The sequence below is a fragment of the Elephas maximus genome, chromosome 6 (genome assembly GCF_024166365.1).
Source record: "Elephas maximus indicus isolate mEleMax1 chromosome 6, mEleMax1 primary haplotype, whole genome shotgun sequence".
In the NCBI taxonomy this organism is placed as follows: domain Eukaryota; kingdom Metazoa; phylum Chordata; class Mammalia; order Proboscidea; family Elephantidae; genus Elephas; species Elephas maximus.
The window spans coordinates 70924625-70946988 of NC_064824.1; the positions used below are offsets into that span (position 1 = coordinate 70924625).

Sequence of the window (22364 nt, forward strand, 5' to 3'; positions counted from 1 at the left end):
CTCTCAGCTGGTGCTCCTTAGGGTGTTCATTTCAGAGAGTGCACTGTGGATATTGAGGTCTTTGAGAGTTGCCATTAACAGAGGTTCTGAACTTTCTTCCGCGGCAGTGTATTTGCCACGCATTGACACCTCACACACACTGCCCTCTTTCCCCTGCAGTGTTATTTCACAGTGGCCCTCTTAACTCCCTCAGCTAACCTTCTGGGCAGCTTGCCCTTTTAAGTAGCTGCTCAATTCACTGTTAATTGATGCCACTTTTTAAATCCTGTCTCTAAGAAACTTCTGTTACACTCAACAAACATGCTTGGTTTCCATCTTGTTGAGGTGCAGGAGGCAAACGTCTACAATCCAGTAGAGAAGACAGACAGACATAACCAAATCACTTTGATATAAGACAAACTAAACAGTACTATAAGAAAGACACAGTGTGCTGAAGGACATGTAGGGGGCAGGGAGATTCATTTCTACCAAGGGTATCATTTTATTCAAAAACAAAGAAGCCTGGTTTTGAATTCATATGTGGCTAACAAGGCTGTTTTTCAGCATCCCTAAAAGTTTGGGGTTAGTTAACAAAATTACAGCTTTTGAGGCAGCCTTGCCCTATGGGACTGACCACACAAGGAAAAGGCAGAACTTCTTCACCCTGAGGTTGGGTTGGGTTGAGATGCGCTCTGCATTCTGTGCTTTGCTGGGCTCCTGGGGAGGCTGGGATGAAGTTCAGCACGTCCTCTGAGGGTGTCATGTGTTGTCATTCCAAATGCCCAGTTTTGTTTTTTGTTTGTTGTTCAGAAATCATCTGGAGAAATCTGCCCTGCAGTTTCATGAGTCCCCCAGGCAAAGGCAGTTCTAGTTGGGAAAACTTGAAGAACTTGAAATTTTCAGAAGGAACTCGTGGAATGGACTGAGGGATATTGTTAAGCTCTTTATGTATACAAAGCCCTTTGGTCATGGGACTTCCCTGCTCTCATAGGATCAAATTCCACTCCTGCATAGCCTTAAGGCTGCCCTAAAGAGGTTAGTGGCGAAGTGGTTAAGAACTCAGCTGCTAACCAAAAGATTGGCAGTTTGATTCTACCAGCCGCTCCTGGGAAACCCTATGGGGCAGTTCTACTCTGTCCTATAGGGTTGCTATGAGTCTGAATTGACTCAGTGGCAACGGGCTTGGTTTCTTTGGTTTGAGAGAGATTAGGGCCCAGTCACTGGGGCAGGGTGGCTGATTCTGGGAAGAAGCAACAGGAAATCCTGTCACAAAGTCGGTCTCTCCGAATTCACGCAGTCTTGCCCGATGTGGTTGATCTTACTGACCTCAGTGTCTAGCTCAAACCAACAAAGGCAAGACAGATCTAAAGGATATTGATGTGGTCAAGTGGTCTGGACTGAATTTCTGATCTATTCGTGGTTGAACCCAACTTTGCTCAATAACTTTTTGGAAAGATAGTTACTTGGCTTCCTGGGCCACTTTATTGCAGAATAAAGGTATTTTTCCAGTAATCGCTGCCTTACTGATAGGAGTGGCCCAAGGTAATATTGTAATGTTAATTGATTACTTATGTGCTTTATGAGTTGAAGAAATTTATTGCCCCACTCCCTTTTTTGTTTGTAAATTAAAGTAGGCAGAGCCACAAATTATATGAATGGAAAGGGTAAATATAGACCAGCAGTTCGTATTATATCAGAATAAGTTATTTGAAGGGGAAGAAGAACCTTTTGGTTTCTCTCGTCATTTACAGTTGTAGTTCCTAAAACTAGCTACAAGTCAGAATTACCTGGGGGAGGTTTTTAAAAATCCCCATGGCTGGGCCCTCCCTAAAAATCAGAATTTCTAGAACGTGGGGCCTGGGCAACATGTCTTCTTCAAGATGTCCAGGTGGTTTTAATGGGCAGCCGGAGTCGAGAGCCTTGGTGGCCTTGGTGCCTTGGTGGTCCACTGTGCCCCTTTGTACTTGGTACTTCTGCATACAGCTGGCTGGCATTTTGCCCTGTACTCAAGCTCTGTGTTTGAATAATATGCTTGTTCCTTAAAAATCTGGGTTGAATTTTATAGTTTTTTTTTTTTTTTCTTTTTTTGTACAGATGTTCTACTTTCAAATTTCTGGGTTTAAGTGATAATGGCCATCAGTACTTTAGGGATAGGATGGGGTTTATTTGAGGCTTTATGAGTTGGAGTTTGCCTATGAAGTCTGGTTATGGAAAGTACAAAGATAAGGTATAAAGTCACTCCCAAATTCCCCCATACTAGAAGCGCACATTCTGTTACCTGCCAGGGCAAGGATATAGTCACATGTCCGGTAGCGCCTGGGAAACTCCACTGTACCCTTGTGAGAAAATAAGAGTAAAAAGGCAAATAATATTTCAGCAGTATCATGAAAAGAGTTTTGAACTCATGGACCTCTAAGAAACTCTGGAGCCTCCAGCTGTCCCTGGACCACACTCTGAGAATCACTTCTCTAGAATAAATTCCCAGAAAAAGGATGACCAGTTTGAAGGGTATGAAAACTTTTGTGGCTCTTAATAAATATGATCACATTCATTTTTCAGTGCTTTTCTTCTGCCACCAGTAGCATCTGAGCAAACCTACTACATCTGGCCTTGGCCAGTGTAACCATTATGTTTTTTCCAATTTAATATGCACCGTTACTGTAATTAAAGGAGCCCCGTGGCACGGTGGTTAAGCGCTCAGCTGCTAGTTGAAAGGCCAGCAGTTCGAACCTAACAGCCGCTCCTTGGGAGAAGATGTGGTGGTCAGCTTCTGTAAAGATTTACAGCTTTGGAAACTCTATGGGGGAGTTCTACCCTGTCCTATATAGGGCTGCTACGAGTCGGAATCTGCTCGATGGCAGTGAATTTGGGCTTGGTTTTGGTTATTGTAATTTATGTTCCTTTGATTGCTGGGTCAGTTGGGATTTCCTTATGTCTTTCTTTACTGGTTGTTATTTCTCTTTTGGGACTTGTTATACATACAACTACTGACATTTGTTTGCAATCTATATGCTTTACTTGATCAAGACGTTGACCTTTTGTCAAATTCTTGAAAATATCTTAACTTGATCTTATTTCCTTTTCATTTTTCATAATATTTAATGTACCTTAAATTTAAAATTCATTAAATCCAACCATAAATCAGGTTATTACGATTTTTGTGATCTTTTTAAAGCTTAAAACTTTTTTATAGAGATTATAAAGATGATTCATATCTGATTGGAAAATTAACAGGATATAAGTAATAATGTGTTTTAATAAATAGTGTTGGCTGCATGAATTGAACAAGTTTTAAAAAGTCTTTTCATTGCTTCTCCTCCTTACTTCAAAACTTTAAAAATGTTCTTATATGTATCTATTTATTGCCTCCAATTGTTTCTTCTACAGCCCTATGTGGACCTTATTGTAGGGCCTGTGACAAAGTTTCCATAAGATTTCTTTTCTGGATATTTGCGCCAAGATTTATGACTGTCCTTCTTCTACTGTCCTCTTCTTGGATTTCCCTAAAGATTCCAGTGATTTGACTGGTGGAACGTTCTAGTCATTTGCCCCCCACCTTGGTCTTCCGCCACCCCTCCCCCCACAACAAAGCTCTAAACTTTAGATCTGAGTGAAATCTACTATCAAGTAGTCTTGTGATCTCGTCCAAAGTTAGTGAAGTCAGTCCTCTTTTTTGTTAATCTATAGCTATTTTCTCTTTTTCACTGTCCAGAAGAAGTAAAGATTACCTCTTTAATTGCTCCAGGGAAGGCATAGAAGCTCTTACCAATAAGTGTTAATGAAAAAGATTTTTCATTTTATGCCTTTTCTGTTTGTTGTGGGTTTCAGCTTATTTGAGGGTACTTTTGCCTAGGCTTTTTTTTTTTTTTTACTTAAAGTTCTTAGAATTGCCTAATACAAATATCCTGAAAAAGGAAAATAATCTCTATGATAACTTTAATTATATATGTTGTTATTGTTGTTGTGTGCCACTGAGTCGATTCTGACTTATAGTGACCCTATAGGACAGAGTAGAACTGCCCCACAGGGTTTCCTAGACTGTAACCTTTATGGAGCAGATAGCCAGGTCTTTTCTCCGGAGGAAGGGCTGGTGACTTCAAATCACCGACCTTTTGGTTAACAGCCAGGCACTTAACCATTGTGCCACCAGGGCTCATTTTAATTATATATAATCTCCACTGAAAGCATGACAGAACTTGAAAAAATGGGAAAATGTAGTAAACGATCAGATTCTGCATTTGGTAAGACATGGACTTTTTTTAGGACTTGCTCAGGAACACACACAACCTTTGAACAATGCTGGAAAAGGTATTTGCTTATCAAAAAAGCTATAAATAAAACTTCGTGAAAACACAATAAAATATTATTTAAAAAAAAAGAAAAAAGTTATAAAGTTTTTTAATAGCCCTAAAGATGTTAGTGTTCTAGTTCTCTGACAGCAGTACTGCTAACCACAGTGTCTCCATTGACATTTTCTTTCTATAATTACCAAAAGGCTCCATCATACATGGCAGATAGTATATTTAACAAGGAGACAATTAATAAATTTTAAAATCCTCAGGTGAATTTCCAATAATGACAATCGTGAGCATGTGTATAATATGCTAACCAGCAAAGTCTTGGCTTTGTTGATCAATTTTTAGCACAGTTGTGAATTCATCTTCCTGAAATTCTCTTACTTTCTGCTTGTTGTTTTACATTTTCTTCTCTCTCATCCTAGCCTCTTCTCCAGAATTCACCTAGTTCTGAAACATCAGACTCATCTTTTTCCTCTCTAACTTTTTGTTCAAAGTTTCAAACATTCAGAAAAAATTTTCAAATAGTTGTCTCTCTCTCTCACCCTGGGTCTTCCTGAACGCACTTGAAAGCATGTTGCGGACATCATGACACTTCACCTTCAATACTTCAGGATGACCTTCCCCCCTACTTTTTCCTTGTCCTGGTCAGTGCACCTTTATAATCAACTGTCTGCTTATCTCTTCCTTTTCAATTCCATCCCATCATCTGCTGTTAACATCACAGCTCATGGTGACAGTTCTGGCCCTGCTTCTTAACAGCTCTATGTCCTCAGGCAAGTTACATAATCTCCCTAAAACTATTTTCCCATTTACAAAATGGGAGTAAAAATAACCCTGCCACAAAAGGTTGTTGGAAGGAAGAAAGGATTTAATGCCATCAATTCCTTAGCCCCCAGGAAGCACCCAGTAAATGGCTTGGGGGTGGCGATGGATGCAGTGACCAAGCAGGGGCTAAGGTACCCCACTCTGTTTGTTTCCCTCACCTGCTCAGACCTGTATCTTGCCTCTAAACTGCTGCTCAACAGATAACGTTCAGACTTTTACCCTGGCATTCAACATTTTCTAAATTTCTAAAATTTCTAAATTTGGCCCTACTTCCTTTTACAGCTGTTTTGCCTCATTTAATTTATGTGAATATTTTTATCAGCTTACGTCTTATCAGGTTTATCATAAGCATATTAGCTGAGCATCCACGAAATGGCAGGTGCTGTGGGGATATGTGGCAGCGATGGCCAAGTGGTTAAGGCATTGGACTTGAAATCCTATGGGGTCTCCCCATCCACAGCAAGCAGGTGCTTCTGTTTTGGAACCCCGGTGGCACAGAGGTTAAGAGCTATGGCTGCCAGCCAAAAGGTCAGCAGTTCAAATCCACCAGCTGCTCCTTGCAAGCCCTATGGGGCAGTTCTACTCTGTCCTATAAGGTAGCTATGAGTCGGAATCCACTCAATGGCAACAGGTTTTTTTTAAATGGGGATGTAGAAATGAACAGCTTGTCACCTACGAGGAGCCAGCAGTCTAATGAAGATAAACACATGAAAATAAGTAATTAAAACATAGTGAGATAAGAGCTACAGGAGAGGTGCACATAGAGGGCTGGAGGTGATAGGAAGAGAGAGTAACTGCCAGGGAGACTCAAACCAGTTTCCAGGGAAAGTTCCTTCATGTGCACTGCCATCATAAGGCTAATAGAAAATGATTGGTGGAAGATGCCACCAGACATAGACGAGGATTTATGTCCTCCTGCTGTAACATATCTGTGTAACGTATCTTCACACAGAGCAGGAGTCATAAAAGCCTTCCTGGTCCTAGGGGCAAGCTTTCCTCATCCTCAAGTTCCTCGTGGAGAGAGGACCTGTCAGAACTCCTGACCTTTCTTGAGAACAGAGCAGGGATTTTATACCCTTTTGCCCCTCCCCACCTGCCACCCATCTATCAGTTTGTCTTACTGTGGTGGCTTGCATGTTTCTATAAGGCTGGGAGCTATGCCATTGATATTTCAAATACCAGCAGGGTTGCCTGTGCTGAAGAGATTTCTATGGAGCTTCAAGACTAAGACAGACTAGAAGGAAAGGCCTGGTGATCTACTTCTGAAAATAAGCAATGCAAACCCTATGGATCACAACAGAATAGTGTCAGTATAGTGCTGGAAGATGAGCTCCCTAGGTTAGAAAGCACTCAAAATGCACAGTGACTGCAACAATGAACTTTAGCATACCAACAATTTTGAAGAAGTTGCAAGACTAGGCAACATTTCATTCTGTTGTACGCAGGGTAGCCATGAGTCAGACCTCACTCGACAGCAAATAACAACAATATCCCTCCTTGCGTCTGCCCCCCAGCTCTTCCAGAGACTGACTGGCTGTGTGCTTGGCTGCTCTCCTGGTGCAAAAACAAGTAACAACCTCTGAAGTGTTAACCAAGAGAACCGATGGTCAAATTCTTGGTGAAACATCCCCTGAGGACCCCACCTTCAGGCCTAAATCTGCTCCTGTACCTGCCTTGTGCCTTTTGGTCTTGGACCTGTACTTTTTCCTTGCCTACAATCACTTCCCTTCTCCACATTTCCCAAGGTCCTCCCCAAATTCTGTCTCCTCTGAAATCCCCCAGACAGTCTCCCCAAGATAAGGCGAATAAGATCAGAAAGGAATAGTGGCAGCCTGTTTGCAAATGTGCTATCTCTTGGCAGTTTTTGTTTTAAAATCAGATCTGCCTATGAATGAAAGGCTGGGAGAAAGGCAAGCTGCCTCCTGAGGAATGGGAATCCAGATGATTAAAAAAAAAATTGCCCTGAGAAAGAGGTTGAGTTTGAACTTGAGATCAGATGGGGGAATGAAGATCATGAAGGCAAACATCTGGGATTGCTGAGATTCAGGGAAGCTGTGGCTCCTCCAAAACAGGTCAAGAAGCCTGGGAGCTGAGAGGGTCTGGGACTGAGAGAGCCTGGAGCAAGAGGCCAAATGTTGCTTCTATATGAACCCCAAGGAAATGAAAGACTGGGATGGATTTGCTCAGAGAATCTGTTTGATTTCCTTCAGATTTGGGGGCTTGAAACTCTTCATCAGTTGGTGCTTTCCACTTTCAGTGGGGGCTCTGTTGAAGCTGGTTCCACAAGAGTTCACCATAGCATTCAGCCTGGGCCACAGAAGACAGAAGATTTCTCATTACTCTTTTTCTTCTCTGTGTTTCCGTAGGATTTAGGGGGAGTCTTCTCCGACCTTCTGGAAGGTGAGCCCCCTAAAGCATTCCATTTGAGGTATTCATAACATGATCTGTCTACAGGCCAGAGCTAATAAAAATACCAAGTGGTCACTGGGATTTTGCATTTCAATGGTGGGCCCCATATTGGAATGATAGCTCAGGATAGCAGCAGAAGAATGCTATTGACCACTAGCTATCTTTTTACATATATTAATTCTTCAGTAGTAAGTCATTATCAGCTCAGTCTCAGGAATATAATTTAAGTATCCAGAATTCAGTTATGGAAACTTTTGGAACAAAAAGAGTTTTTAGTTTGTTTATGAAAAATTCAGGACTATTGGTAAACCCAAATGTTAGCTTTTTTGCCCTCAGGTGGAAGAATATTGAATATTTGTCCTCGGTTTACACATCTTTGCAGAATTTGATGGTAGAGGAGAAAGACAAAAGTAATTTTTATCAAGACTTTAAGGTTTTCACATTGATATCCAGAAACTTTTTTTTTCTTGTAATGACTAAGAAATCATTAGAGAAAAACGCTAAATTCCAGGCTCCAAACAGAAATGCTTTGGTAGAAAGAGGTTCCACCAAAGCCAGTTTTAAAATAAATATTTCTAACATATGGATTCATTGCCCCTGTAAGTCACTGAGCACGTTTGGACATTTTGTACCCCGTTCCAAAATGATTGAACTTTAATAACAGGTTTTCATGGCAACGTGGTTTTGTATTCTCAGTTTCATACTCTTCCAGAACCTGCCTGCATGTCATAATGCCCATAATGCTAACTGCAGAAGTTCAGACAGTGAAACTTTTAAAAATTAGCTGTGACATGGCCCTTCCTGCAAAGCAAGAATTTTATATTTTAAAGAAGTTATTTAATTTATTGAGACAGGATAATACATGCATTTGGTACAAAACTCGAAAAAGTACAGTTAGGTATATAATGAAAATATGCTTTTCTCCCACCCCTCTCCCAAATCAACCTGCTATTATCAGCTTCTTCTGTAGAATGTTTTATGTAGACGATTCTCTTTGCTGGTTTTTGGGCAAGACTTCCAAAGCTTCCATTTAGTTCTTCTTCTCAACTTCTTGAGGAAGAAAAAAGAAAAGCTGTTTTAAAACTTCTAAAAATATGAAGGCATTTTGAATCAGTCTTGCCACAAGTCGACCCTAACATACCTCTCATGATTTTAGTTTACTTTCTCCTTTTGCTTTCCTGTCTCACTAAACCCCAACAACTTGAATCTCTTATCAGCATCGCCTGATGTTTTCAATCTGAGAACACTATTATAAAGCGAGACGATGGTCCAAATAGAAAATTCTAACCAAGCGTGTAAGAGTCCTTTGTAATATCATTACTGTTAATTTTTAGTCATTAAGAACTAATATATTTGTTGAAAATTCAAAGCAATATACATAACTGGTAATATTAAAAGTATATGAGGTAAATATAAAATAATACCTCCTTCAATTTTAATCAAGACATTAGTCATTGTAGCTATGGGATATCATGTTGACACCATACGAGTAAATGCAACATAGGGAATTCTTTTTGCATTAATTTTCCAAGAAGTGATCCCAGTAAATACACTCTACATATGGTCTACATTTCCTGAGTTGGTATATATATATGTACCAATCAAGGCAAGCATTCGTTATGGGGTAGATGACCTTGCATCCATGGCCCTTGAGGAAATAAATATTTATGCTGACAGTGCAGCTGTCATGAATTGAGTTCATAAAATTGGATTTGGGATATTTATTCTGACACTATTCTTGCATAATTTCATTGTGCGGACTATGGTTCCAGTGCTATAAATCAGGGAGGATGTTTGCCCACAACAGGAAAAGATAGCAGGAACAATAGTACAAAATATTGCCTTTGCTTATTAAAAGGTGTGTCTTCTTTTAGCTGCTAGTTCCCTGGATCTTATCATTATTCTTTCCAAGTTTTTTTTTTTTTTAAAACAACTCTATCATGATTTCAGGTAAAGGGTAGCATAAAGCTCATAAAACTTAGATATTAATTATAGGAGTAAGAAGGGTGAGGTTAAAAGAAAACTATTTTTTAATATACAGAAAGAGTGCATATACATACAGAATTTGAACAGTACAGAAAAGATGACTACATAATTGGTGGGGTTCAGTGCAAAACAGAATGTGGGGTCACTTGTGCTCCTTAGAGATAAAAAAGTGTTGTTAACGGTACTAAAATATAAAGCTTTTTCCTTTCTTCCATGTTCTCTCAACTCATCATGGTATTTCTTATTTACTATTTAATTCCATTCTAAGTAAATTTATATTTATTAATTTATAATATTAAATTATTAGCATGAGTTTACTGTTTATAAATACTCCTGTATATATATTTCTTTCTTTCCAGAGCAATGGAATCACAAAACTAATTCATCTCTTTTTATTTCACTTTTTGATGTACACACACATTCTACTAATTCCCTCTACCTTCGTTTTTTTCATCTTACTGATGAGTAAGGAATGACTGAAAGGAAAAGGAACTATGGGTCGTCCTATCTTTCTTTATTCTTTGTGTCATAATTTTCAGTGTAAGTGGTTGGCTAATACAGGAAAATGACATGAATAAGAAAGGGTATGATGGAGGTCCTTGGTCATTTGTGTTTCTTAGGACACCATTGTATTCTTTCTGCATTGAAAATAAGTTCTGGTTAGAACAGAAAGCAGGGCCTCTGAGGCTGTCATCACGCGGGCTTACTCCATTGTGGATATAACACGCTAACCTTGTGCTTGCCTTAAGTCAGGCTCAAGTCCCAGGCATCATGGATCCACTGGAATTTTGAGCTCATGGGGCTTTGTGAACACTATAGGGCAACAAGGAATGGTGGACATGCATTTGTGTGTGTGCACATGCTCCATTGTTCCATTGGATTTCACTTACAAAACTCAAGTTCAAAGATAAAATTATGAAGAATTTCAAGGTAGTAACTACAGAGTATTAAACTGACCTTGCAGGCTCCTTTGAGCATGATGCCCTGTGTGACTGCACAGGTCTCATGCCCATGAAAAAGAATGCACAAAATGAATAGAAAATTACTCCCTTTTTGTTCACCACTCATATCCCCAGCTTTTCTCCCAAATGAAAATCATTTTATTAATTTCTTTCTTTTTTTGATAATATTTTATTGTGTTTAAGGTGACAGTTTACACAGCAAATTAGATTCCCATTTAACAATTTCTACACAAATTATCCTGTGATATTGGTTACATTTTCCACAATGTGTCATCATTCTCATGCATTCCATTCCTTCTTACCCTTCTCTGCTTTAGAGTAATTTTTGACCGTTTGGTCTCATATAGATGATTTTGTAAAGAATCTCAGCCCTCACGGGTGATATTTTTTAATTTATGAGCCAATCTGTTTTTTAGCTAAAAGGTGACTTCAAGGAATAATTTCGGTTTAAGATTTAAAGAGTATCTCAGGGTGATAGTCTCAGGGACTCCTCTAGTTTCAACTGGTCCAGTAAGTCTGGATTTTTTTAAGAATTTGAGTTCTGTTCCACATTTTTTCCCTGTTCTATCGGAATCCACCTATTGTGGCCCTGATGAGAACAGTCGGTAGTGGTAGCTGGGTACCATCTAATTTTTCTGGTCTCAGAGTAGATGAGACTGTGGTTCTTGTAGACTGTTAGTCCTATAGACTACTTTCTTCTCTGAGTCTTTGGGTTCTTTTTCCCCTTTTCTCCAGATAAATAGAGACAAATGGTTGTATCTTAGATGGTTGCTCACAAACTTATAAGACCCAAGACACTACTCACCACATTGGGATATAGAACATACACTTTATGAACTATCTAATGCCAATAAACTGAGTTGTCCCATGAGACTATAGTCCTAAGTCTTTAAACCCAGAAAACCAATCTTGTGAGCTGTTTGGTTATGCCTAAGAAGTATCTGTAACTGTGTCCCCTATTTGGTTTATTATCTATATGAATATATATGCGTGTACACACATACCTATAGGTAAATATGCTTATAGATACATGTATCTGTGCACACATATGTATCCACATATTCATACCGTTATACATATATGCCTATATACATGTTTGTGTAACCACACACATATTTTTTGGTTGTTGTTGCAAAATTGTATTTGTCATACCCAAAAAAGTCAAACCCATTGCCATCGAGTCTATTCCAACTTATTGTGACCCTATGGCATAGAGTAGAACTACCGCACAGGGGTTCCAGGAAGTGGCTTCTGGATTCGAACTGCTGACCTTTTGGTTAGCAGCCGTAGCTCTTAATCACTGCACCACCAAAACAGGCTTTCTAGAGAAATCCCTGCTGAGGCCCAAAGAGCACCCACCAGGGCTCATACCCTTTACCAAAAACGTCCTTTTCTCTTGTGAGCAAGGTAAACTGTGTCGAGCTGTGTGGATTTCACCTGCGTTTGATAGTACCTTTCCCATCACCCAAAATAACAAGTGTCTACTATCTCTATCTCCAGGGAAACCCTGGTGGCGTAGTGGTTAAATGCTATGCCTGCTAACCAAAAGGGTAGGAAAACAGACTGCCATATATCCCCACAACACCTGCCATTTCGTGGATGCTCAGCTAATATGCTTATGATAAACCTGATAAGATGTAAGCTGATAAAAATATTCACATAAATTAAATGAGGCAAAACAGCTGTAAAAGGAAGTAGGGCCAAATTTAGAAATCTCAGAAATTTAGGAAATGTTGAATGCCAGGGTAAAAGTCTGAACGTTATCTGTTGAGCAGCAGTTTAGAGGCAAGATACAGGTCTGAGCAGGTGAGGGAAACAAACAGAGTGGGGTACCTTAGCCCCTGCTTGGTCACTGCATCCATCGCCACCCCCAAGCCATTTACTGGGTGCTTCCTGGGGGCTAAGGAATTGATGGCATTAAATCCTTTCTTCCTCCCAACAACCTTTTGTGGCAGGATTATTTTTACTCCCATTTTATAAATGGGAAAATAGTTTTAGGGAGATTATGTAACTTGCCTGAGGACATAGACCTGTTAAGAAGCAGGGCCAGAACTGCCACCATGAGCTGTGATGTAACAGCAGATGATGGGATGGAGTTGAAAAGGAAGAGATAAGCAGACAGTTGATTATAAAGGTGCACTGACCAGGACAAGGAAAAAGTAGGGGGGAAGGTCAACCTAAAGTATTGAAGGTGAAGTGTCATGACGTTGGCTGTTTATGTCTTTGGTGAAGTGTGGTAGATTAAATATGATTAAATATGACCACAAATTCTTTGCAACTTCTGCATTCAAGAGGTGCAGTCTGTTTTCCTACCCTTGAATCCAGACTGGCCTTCTGACTTGTTTTAATCCATAGAATACAATGAGAGTGACTTCATATGACTTCCAGCATTGACTTCTGGAGTCCTTGCCGCTTTCATTCTTGCCCTCTGCGAGTGCTTCCTCCATCATATGAAGACGCCTGAGATGAAAAACCATGTGGTCTAAACCATTTTTTCCACCCACTGAGTAGGGCCCAGAACAGTCAGGTCACCCAGCCCTAGCCAATTCACCAGCTGACTGAAGCCACCAGAGTGAGCTCAACTGATACTAACAAAAGAACTGCCCAGGAAAACCACAGAATTGTGGGAAATAACAAATTGTCACTGGTTGAAGCCATTAAATTTTGAGATGATTTGTTATGCGCAATAACTGTATAATAGTATATGTATTAAAAACATTTGCGTTTATATACTTTCATAAATGGAAGTATATAATTCATATCTTTTGCATCTTGCTTTCTTTCATCTGTTGTATCTAGAGATCCTTCTATATTAGTCCATACCACATTGTGCTACAGAGGTTTAAATTGTAGACTAACATTAAGATTTTACATTGTAGATTAACCATATTATGCCATACGGTTTCCCATTGGGTGGCTTACTATAATTCATTTAACCTATGCTCCTACTGATGGACGGTTATATTGTTTTTTTCTCTTATAAAACAGTACTGCAGTAGACATTCTTGTACATACATCATGATGTACCTTCGTGGAGTAAATTCTTATTTGTGGAATTATAGAGACGTTACGGGAAATTTAAAATTTGATAAATATTTTTCTAATTACATTCCAAAAAGGCTGCACCAATTCGCAGTCCCCTCAATAGTGAATGAGTATACTTGTTTTGCCACTTCTTTATCAACACTGGGTATTTTCAGACTGAAAATTTTGCCAGAAAAAAACAATGGTATCTTACTGTTTATTTTGTGTTTCTTTAATCTTGGATGAGGCTGAGCATTTTTTTAAAATGTTTGTTCCCTGTTGTTTTTTATTTTTGGTCTGTGGATCGTTGGTTTATACCCTTTGTTCGGTACTCTATTAGCTTGTATCTAAAGTTTACAAGATTATGAGAGCTCTTTGTAAATTAATGAAATGTGCTCTGTTTACACAATATGTATTTAAGATACCATTTCCAAGTTTTTGTTCAAGATATATTTTGTGACCAGGCATTTAGGACTGGAGAAAATTTTTCTGACTTGCTTTAAGGCTTTCGTCCTCAAAACAATTCATCCATTAATACTTCCCGTCTGATCTCTTTCCTTTGAACCATGCCCCCGTTAAACCTCTCTAAAGGCATATTGCTATTAAAGCAAAACCTTTTTAAAAGGCATTTTGTTGTCTACCACTTCTCCTGGAAAGTATTTTAATTTATCCGTTTAATGTTGTGTTTATTCTTTTGCTACTGGAGAGATGCTACTTCAGGAAGTCTAATCCCCAAATTAGTTGGTTGCTGGATTGGCTGGCTGCAAAATGCAGTTCCCAGCAATAATTCATCCTTATCTATTTGGGGGAAACTAAAAGGAAGAATACTTTTTTAAATTGCATCACATGCTGTTTTTCTTGGCCAGATCAGTGTCTTAGCAGTTCAGTACATGGCCCTTCTTTCTCCCTAGGAGTCAGATTCTTGTAGTGGGATGGTCTTGTAGGGTTGAAACTAAGAATCCTGGGTACAGAGACTAAGTGAGTCCACTTTCCTGCCTGCATCTGATCATTCCCAGGTACTCCAAACATTGTCCTTCCATGTTTCTAGTAAAATGGGATATAATCATGTATGGAAAATAGCAGAGGCAGCTTCAAAAACCTCAGGGGAAGCAGACTGAAAGGAGTGTCTAAGATTGGGTGCAAAAGATGAAGGTAGGGAGAAAAAAGAACTTTTGGTTAAAAACTTGACTTGGAGATTAATGCTAAAATGGTAGTGAAAAATGAAGCATAGCCAACAGAGCTAGTGAGCTCTTCTTCCAGAAAATCTTGAGGACCTCTCTCAATATTTGACAACCTCCTTGCAAATAAATAATACGTTTATTTGTCAAAACAAAACAGACACAACAACAAAACAAAACAACCCTTTTACCTCTTTGAAAAATGAGATGCTCTTTAAAAGACTGATTTTCAATAAAGAGAAATATTCTTCCTTTTATATAAAAATATTTTTGGAAGACATTTTTTACACCTGACTTTTTGATCTTTCTCTCCTATTCTTTCTTAGACAAAATGTTAAATTTAGTTTTACTGTAACATAATGACTATGTCAGTTTTATGAGTTTATATTCTTATTCTGTGCTTCAGTTGACTGGTGCCCTCAGGGGCTTCTGAACTGTGTAGGAGTTTTTGCTTCCACTCTAAATGGCACCAATCTGTTACAGAATTCTGCGTTTTTCTTTTTCCCTCTGCTGCGGTGTTGCCAGCTCTCACTTTACTCTGAAGTCAGTATTCCTACCTCAAGAAACCCTCCACTTTCCCCTTCCCCTGGTGCTTTTTCTCTGCTAAAGTTTGGGGAACTACAAGGCCAGACTGTTTAGCACGGTGTCTAAAGTGAGAGTTAATAGACTGTGAAGAAGTGAGCCATGAACTCTTAACGGTGTCATCTACCAGCTCTGATACGTGAAGTAAATGTCATGTTCACTTGGGTGACATGGAGGACTTATATGCAGCTTGTAGTTGTATCCAGATTGGTTAAGAGATCTGTATACGTGACCTAGGGATTAGTGGTGTATTGCTGAAGTGATTTAAATCTTTATAAAAAATAATTTCTAAATTGTGCAGAAAGCCAAAATCATAGGTTATAATATGTAAGTTCTTAAATGAATAGAGGGAGGCAGTTTCTACGGTGGGAGCACATGGGCCTAGGCATCGGATACACTTGGATGAAAGTGAGTTTTTACTGCTTCTCGAGTGTGTGGTATCAGTCCAGAGATTTGCAGCCCAGTTTTTTCACCTATTCTCTAGGTAGTGCAAATGGTTAATGCGCTCAGCTGATAATTAAAAGGTTGGAAGTTCAAGTTCACCCAGAGGCATCTTGGGAGGAATGCTTGGTAATCTGCTTCTGAAAAATCAGCTGCTGAAAACCCTGTGAAGCCCAGTTCTGCTGACACACATGGAGTCAATGTGAGTCGGAGTTGACTCAATGGCAGCTGGCTGTTTCTTTTGTTCTCACCTGTAAACTGATATGATAAAATGTAACTTGCATGGTGGTAGAGTGTCTGAATGTCTAGCAGATAGGCACACATTAAGTGATAAAATTTTATTAAATGATAACAATTTTACATATATATATAACCTGATGCTAAAAATGTTTTATAAATGTAAATTTACACATTTTCAATATTTATAATAAAATCTCTTACCTTTAGATATATATAATGAATTTGTAATTATAAATTGCTAAAAAATGCGTGTACAATTTTATAATAATAAAATCTCTTAACTACTATCCATTTCCAATTCAGAAGTCAGATTCTCAGTGACAGTGGAAGATAAGGGTCATGTAATAGATAAGGCTAGCCAGTTTTTTATTCCTCTAAAGTTTCCATTTTCAGATTGGATTAGGGCTGGAAAGTGGTGAAACTGAGCCTCACTGTTCTAAGTGCTTGCTGACTGTGAATGAGGGTGATAATTCTGGCCCCTCTAGACCTTCTAAATAGAAGTGGGAGGTGAAGTAACTCCTGATCCATTGTAATGAAAATATAGCCTCTGTGCCGTAAAAGATGTCACATGTGGTGTAGTCAGGCTTGTTTAAAAAATGCAAATTGATAAATAGCAAACAACCTTGGCAACACAGTAGCTTCCTTTGAATACTGAAAATCTTCTCACGTGTGCACGTGTATGCTTGTAGAAGCACCCATAAAACACACCCACCCGTGCCTACATGCATTTAGTTCTCTGCCTATGGATGGCACTTCCAAGAGAAATGCCACAGTAAACTGAAAGGGGCTTAGGTCTCTGATCTGAGGCTAAACATTTGGTGCCTTGGGACCACCGGAAGGTACAGGGCATGGTGTTGGTGGAACAGGCTCTTGGTTGTAGCTCTCTGTTGCACGATGTCTCAGGTGTGAGATGTTAGATGTTATCGTAAACTCCCAGCCCTGATCTTGCTTTCTGATGATGTGGTCAAACGTGCTCAGTTTGGGTGTTGCCCGGTGGATGAGAATAATAACACTGCTTGGGTAAGAAGGTATTGTCCTGAGGCGTGTCATCCTTTTTGACTTCCTCCCCAAATGGAGCACTTCCTGCCTCCCTGCTGAATGATGAGTCATGTGAAGTGACTTGAGGATGTGACACAGGAGATCAGTCAGGCCATAATTATTTTGATGGCGTGCACGTCAAATCTGCTTTCTGCACACATCCCATCCAGGTAAAGCTGGGAAATGCAGGAAGGGCTAGAAATAGCTGATGGCTACATGGCAGCATCTTCAACGCTCGTCACTTAGTGCTTTCAACAACCAAAAGTGCCGCATCAAAGTAGTCATGTTTACCAGCCTTCTCATTGCCAGTCCAAATGTTCTGATGCTTATTTACATTTCTTGGGATCTCTGGCAATTCGGAAGCATTTTTAAGTTTAATTCAGAGAGGGATATTGGTGAAGTGTTTGGTATATGCCTGAGATAGACCTATGTGGTCTATTGGCGTACAGAGATATGTGACCAGGAGTACAGTCATGGAGTATGCAAGGAGGATTGTCATATTGTGTACTAAAGTGTGTTCTGATAGGACATAATCATTAACATTTGTTATACATCAAGAACCACGTTAGGTATCTGTGTATGTGTAAGTATACGTGTATGTAATGTATGTATGTAATATGGTGGTGTCAGACCTTGTCTAACTGAGAGGAGAGAGAATTAACATCAGCCCAAGGCTAATTCCCATGAGGTAGAGGTCAGACATTCCTCCACTCTCCAACCTTTTTGTTACCAGTTCTGACACCAGCTATCTCTCCCATGGCACTCTCTACTTCTCTGCTGGGGTGATACAGAACTCACAGACCATACCCATGATTATGGGATTTATTAGGGTAGTAACAGGTTATGATTCAGGATCAGGATAAACTTGGAGGTAACAGGAACAACTTAGGATACAGTTCTTCAGTCAGGACAGCTTCTTCTCAACGGTGCCTATAGGCCATGCTCAGGCCTACCGCTGCTGGGCCCTGCTTGGGCCCGGCCTCTGCCCTGCTCGGGCAAGTGTAACAGCTCTTTAGCTCCATCAGTAAGTGCTCAGAGGCACCCCACTTTGCCAGGAAGCCTTCTGCCTAAGGCACTCAACTCTCTTGCTTGGTTTGTGAGCCCACTGTAGCCACCTCACTCCACGGGCTGGAAAGCTCACTGCAACTGTCTTGTGCTGATCTCCTGGTTGTTGCCACTCATGCTGTCTTGTGCCATCTATCTTCAGTGTTACGGCTCTCTTTGTCTCCCTGGCCTAAAAGGTTCTTAGTGCGGTAACCTGGGTCCAAAGAGTCCACTCTGCTCCTGGCTCTTCTTCTTGATGGTAGTGAGAGCCCCTTCAACCTCTGTGGGATTGGCACTTTTAAGCCTGACAGGATGACAAAACTAACCAGTCCACTTGATAGGCCACAGGTACCTTATTTGCATAGTTGCTGTCCAATCCCTGCAAGACTTTTACACACCTTATTTATATAGTCCCAGCAATCATCTTGTAGGAGTTAAGAGCTCATGGCTAGAAAGGCCATATAAAAGCAATTCACTGCACTGCAATATGCAATATATATTTTTCTTAATTCCAACTAAGACTTTATGAGGTAATAATAGTAAACATAAAAGTGGCTAAACATCTGATGATTACTGTGGGCTTGTCCTTATGCTAAGTAGGCACCTTACATACATTGTCTCATTTAATTGTCATGACAACCCTGGCCAGTAGGTATTATTATTCCATTTTATAAGTAAGAAAATTGAAACTTGGAGAGATCAAGGAATTTGCCCAAGGTTGTATGGCTTGTAAAGTGAAGGAGTTAGTCCTGTATGACTTCAAACCTCATGATCTATATACCACACTGTTTTTCTCTCACTATCCTATGACCTAGTAATATCATCAACAAACTGGCCAATCAACCAACCAACTAAGCACACCAATAAAAAAGCAAACAAAAACCAGTTTCAATCCGCTTTAATGGAATATATATGCAAAAAATGCTGATATTCTCTTAAAGAGCAACAGCCCAAGTATGGTGCGGTATTCCATTCTCACTGGCACTTATGATAAAGTTGGCATTCATACACTGAGGTAATTCAGCAAATGTGAAGTGCCTTGTTTTGAGACCCTCAGGTGAAAAATCGGAAATACTTGTGAAAAGAACACCCTTTTATACAAGAAGCCTTCTATTCTTATTTTAGCCCTTCATTGTATTGTACATCATTTCCTACAAGAAGTGGGCCATTGGAAGGTCATCCCTCTGGTTTCCTCAGAGGTGAGATATGTTTATTTCTGTGTACAAATAAAGATGTAAAGGAATAGCCTCCTCCTCAAAAAAAAAAAATTCTTCTGCATTTCAACTTCAGCACACTTCCTAGGGAGATTGAAGTCAGGATAATGGGCTGTCATACTGAAATGATCAAATATTCCAACCTCTAAATGCACTGGGAAATCAAGGTAAAAGATAATCCACCATTTCTCACATTTGTTTCCCCTGCAATCAGTTTCCATTCTAAAGTGACAGACTTACTGAAAATTAAGTGAGGTAATATTGTATGAATTAACTTTTGGGTTTATGACCAAAAGAAAAGAAGAATCTAGAGGCAGCTTTGTCTAAGGAAATCTTATATGTGGTCTAAAGTTAATATCTTAAATAAACAAGAACTTTCTAAGTATACCGGTGATGAGTTCAATTTTTATCTCTTTTTACCACAGAGACTTTTTTTTTAACTGTAGGATCTTTCTTGATCTGGAGGTGATTCCAGAAGACTTTCTAGATACATTTTGATCCAGGGAGGTATTATGTACCCCGAACAGTTTCTCTGCCTTAGGCATTTTGTTCATACATGTGCAAAATAATCAGAAGCCTAGAACAGTATTGCACATACACAGTATACCAAACACACAGTCATTGGAAAGGGCAGGAGGAAGAATTGCATGAAACATATGTTGGAGGAAACCAAGACCCATTTACTTGTATTATATGTTGTCCTGTATTAAAACTTATTATTATTATTTGAAGAAGTGCACATTAGGTTAGCCATATCTGTAAATGTGAGCAGTAACTAAGATTGCCTCCCAAACTCTACTCTGGCCCCCATGTACCAAGCAGAGAACAGCCCTGTCCATACCTCCCCCACCCTAAATTATCAGCAACATACTGAGGCTCTCCATTTGTACATTTTTATTTTTAATGCAAGATACACAGCTTTGATGGTAATTGTGGCGAATTGGAAGAAAGTGCTCAGCTTCCTTGTAAAGCACCACTGTCTTAGACTTTAGGGAGAAACTTTCATTTATTCATTCAAAGAATATTTATGAGATATTTTGTGGGGACACATAATTGTGAAAATGAGATCCAAAAATATAACATATGGGCTGTGGGCCCAAGGAGGTCTAATTTGCCAAGTCATATACATATGGAAGGTTGAATATCAATATAAAAGTTAAATACTAACATTAAGGGGGAGATAATGGATCAAGGAATGATGAAATGATCAATGTCGTGTTTTCCATCCTCTCAAATGCTGAAAATCTCTTTTCTCTTTAGAACTTTGTCTTGAATTTCATCTCTAATTCAAAGCTTTCCTAAAATTTTACTTCCCCTGTGAAACCTTTGGGTATAGAAGAATTATGGTCAGATCATCCTTGGGTCCAAATTACTCATTATATACCTTCCCTTCCATTAAGCATCTGTGTTTGTTTGCTTTTTGTCTCTTCATGGCTGTCTAATTCTATGAGGGCCGGTTCAGAGGTTCCAAGCCAGAGTGCAGCTACATACATACCTTTAAAGGAAGCATTTCCTCTAGGGAGGAAAACTATTCTCTTACCTGAGCACACACTTCTGGAAGACAGAGGAAGCTACAGAGTGTTCAAGATGAAGGAAGTCTCCAAGACTTTATGGGAACAAATAGAAACTCTATGTCACATAAATTATTGAAACCAGATATTTATTTTCTCTAGGGGAGGCAGGAGGAGAGAGGTGTGGGAAAGAGCGGGTGAGGGGAAAAGGGATTGTCTTTTATGTGGTGAAGTCAGTGAGTGGCAGCAAAGCCTGACCTGAGTGGATATTGAATGAACGTAAGGTTACTTATCATCTGTATGTATTTCTAGTTAGTGTGAATATTCATATATTTTACTGCAGAAATCTTAATGCATTTAATTTTGAGATTATGGACCTTGATCTTCATTTTATAAAAGAGAACACTGATTCTCAGGAAATTAAGTAATTCACCCAAGGCTTCTACACTACACTACACTCTTTATCTGTAAAGGCCAATCAGTGAAGGTCTATGACCATCAATTTTGTAGCAAAAGCTGTACACATGAAATGTTTGCAGAAGTAGCTCTTGCCCTACTTCTACCAAGACATCTGGTGGTAGGCTAGCTTATCTCTGACAGATGCTGATATTTTTGCCATTAAATTGTAAATCCTTTGAAGACGGACTGTGTAGTTGTGGTATTTGCTTTACATGTAGAAGAAACGTAATTGTTGAGGTTGAACTCAGTTGATATATATGTAAGGCAAGAACTTTCTTGCACATACCCCAAGGTAGGTAGGCTTGTTTTGTGGTTGATCAGTATACACTGCAAGGTAAGTTTGTGTGTTCTGTTAGTGCCTAGCACTTTATGGGACACAAGGCTGGTACCATCTCCTAGGGACAGAGTGGAGGAAACCTCATCTCTCATCCTAAGCCAGGTCTATGAGACCTGGGGCAGTTAAGTCTCTTATGCTGCTATGTTTTTCTGGTGTCACCTGTGAAGTGGGCCCTGGAGATCGATGACACTCAGGAAATAAGGATATGCTTCCATCTCTGGCCATTCTCCTCTGAAAGCAGGGTCTGCTTTTCATGGAGAGGAAGTTACTTCTGGACTTTTCGCCTCTTCTCGTCTGCCTTCTTCCTCTCCTACACCTCACGGTGAATCAGCTGTGTGCTCTCAAACGTGGGATTCAATTACTTTTATTGTTAGGCTTGGGTCTGATTGTCTTTAATGGTCAGAAAATTATCCAGCATCTAAAAAACAGAATTAAAAAGTTTAGCCACAGTGTGTCCCTGTGATTTTTGGCGGGCAGCAACGAAGTGTTTCCTTTGAGGAGTTCCTTTAGAGATTTGGCATTTAGCACTTGCTCTTCAAATTTTATTTCACAAATGGAAGCCTGGGTTTTTTTTTTTTTTTTTTAGTCCATTGAAACTTAGGCGTATTTTAAGCCATCCAAAAGTGAAAGTATCAGTTTAATGTCTCTTTTGAGGTAGAAATTGTTTAATAGATGATAGTCCTTACTCCCTATGTACAACATCAAACAAACGTGCAAATATTCAACACGTTCAGACCCTGATACTAGCCCCACATGAATTGGCATCCTTGGATAAGTTAATAAATTCTTCCACAGCTTGTCTTCTTGTTGGGAAGAGGGAAAGAATATTAACTAATC

The 22364-nt window shown here is 39.5% G+C and overlaps 1 protein-coding gene across 12 annotated transcripts in view; it reads left to right on the top strand.

The window, feature by feature from the left end:
* RAPGEF4 (Rap guanine nucleotide exchange factor 4) overlaps positions 1 to 22364 on the top strand; it is a 348490-nt gene that overhangs the window by 83750 nt on the left and 242376 nt on the right. The gene's annotated exons all lie outside the window — the stretch shown is intronic.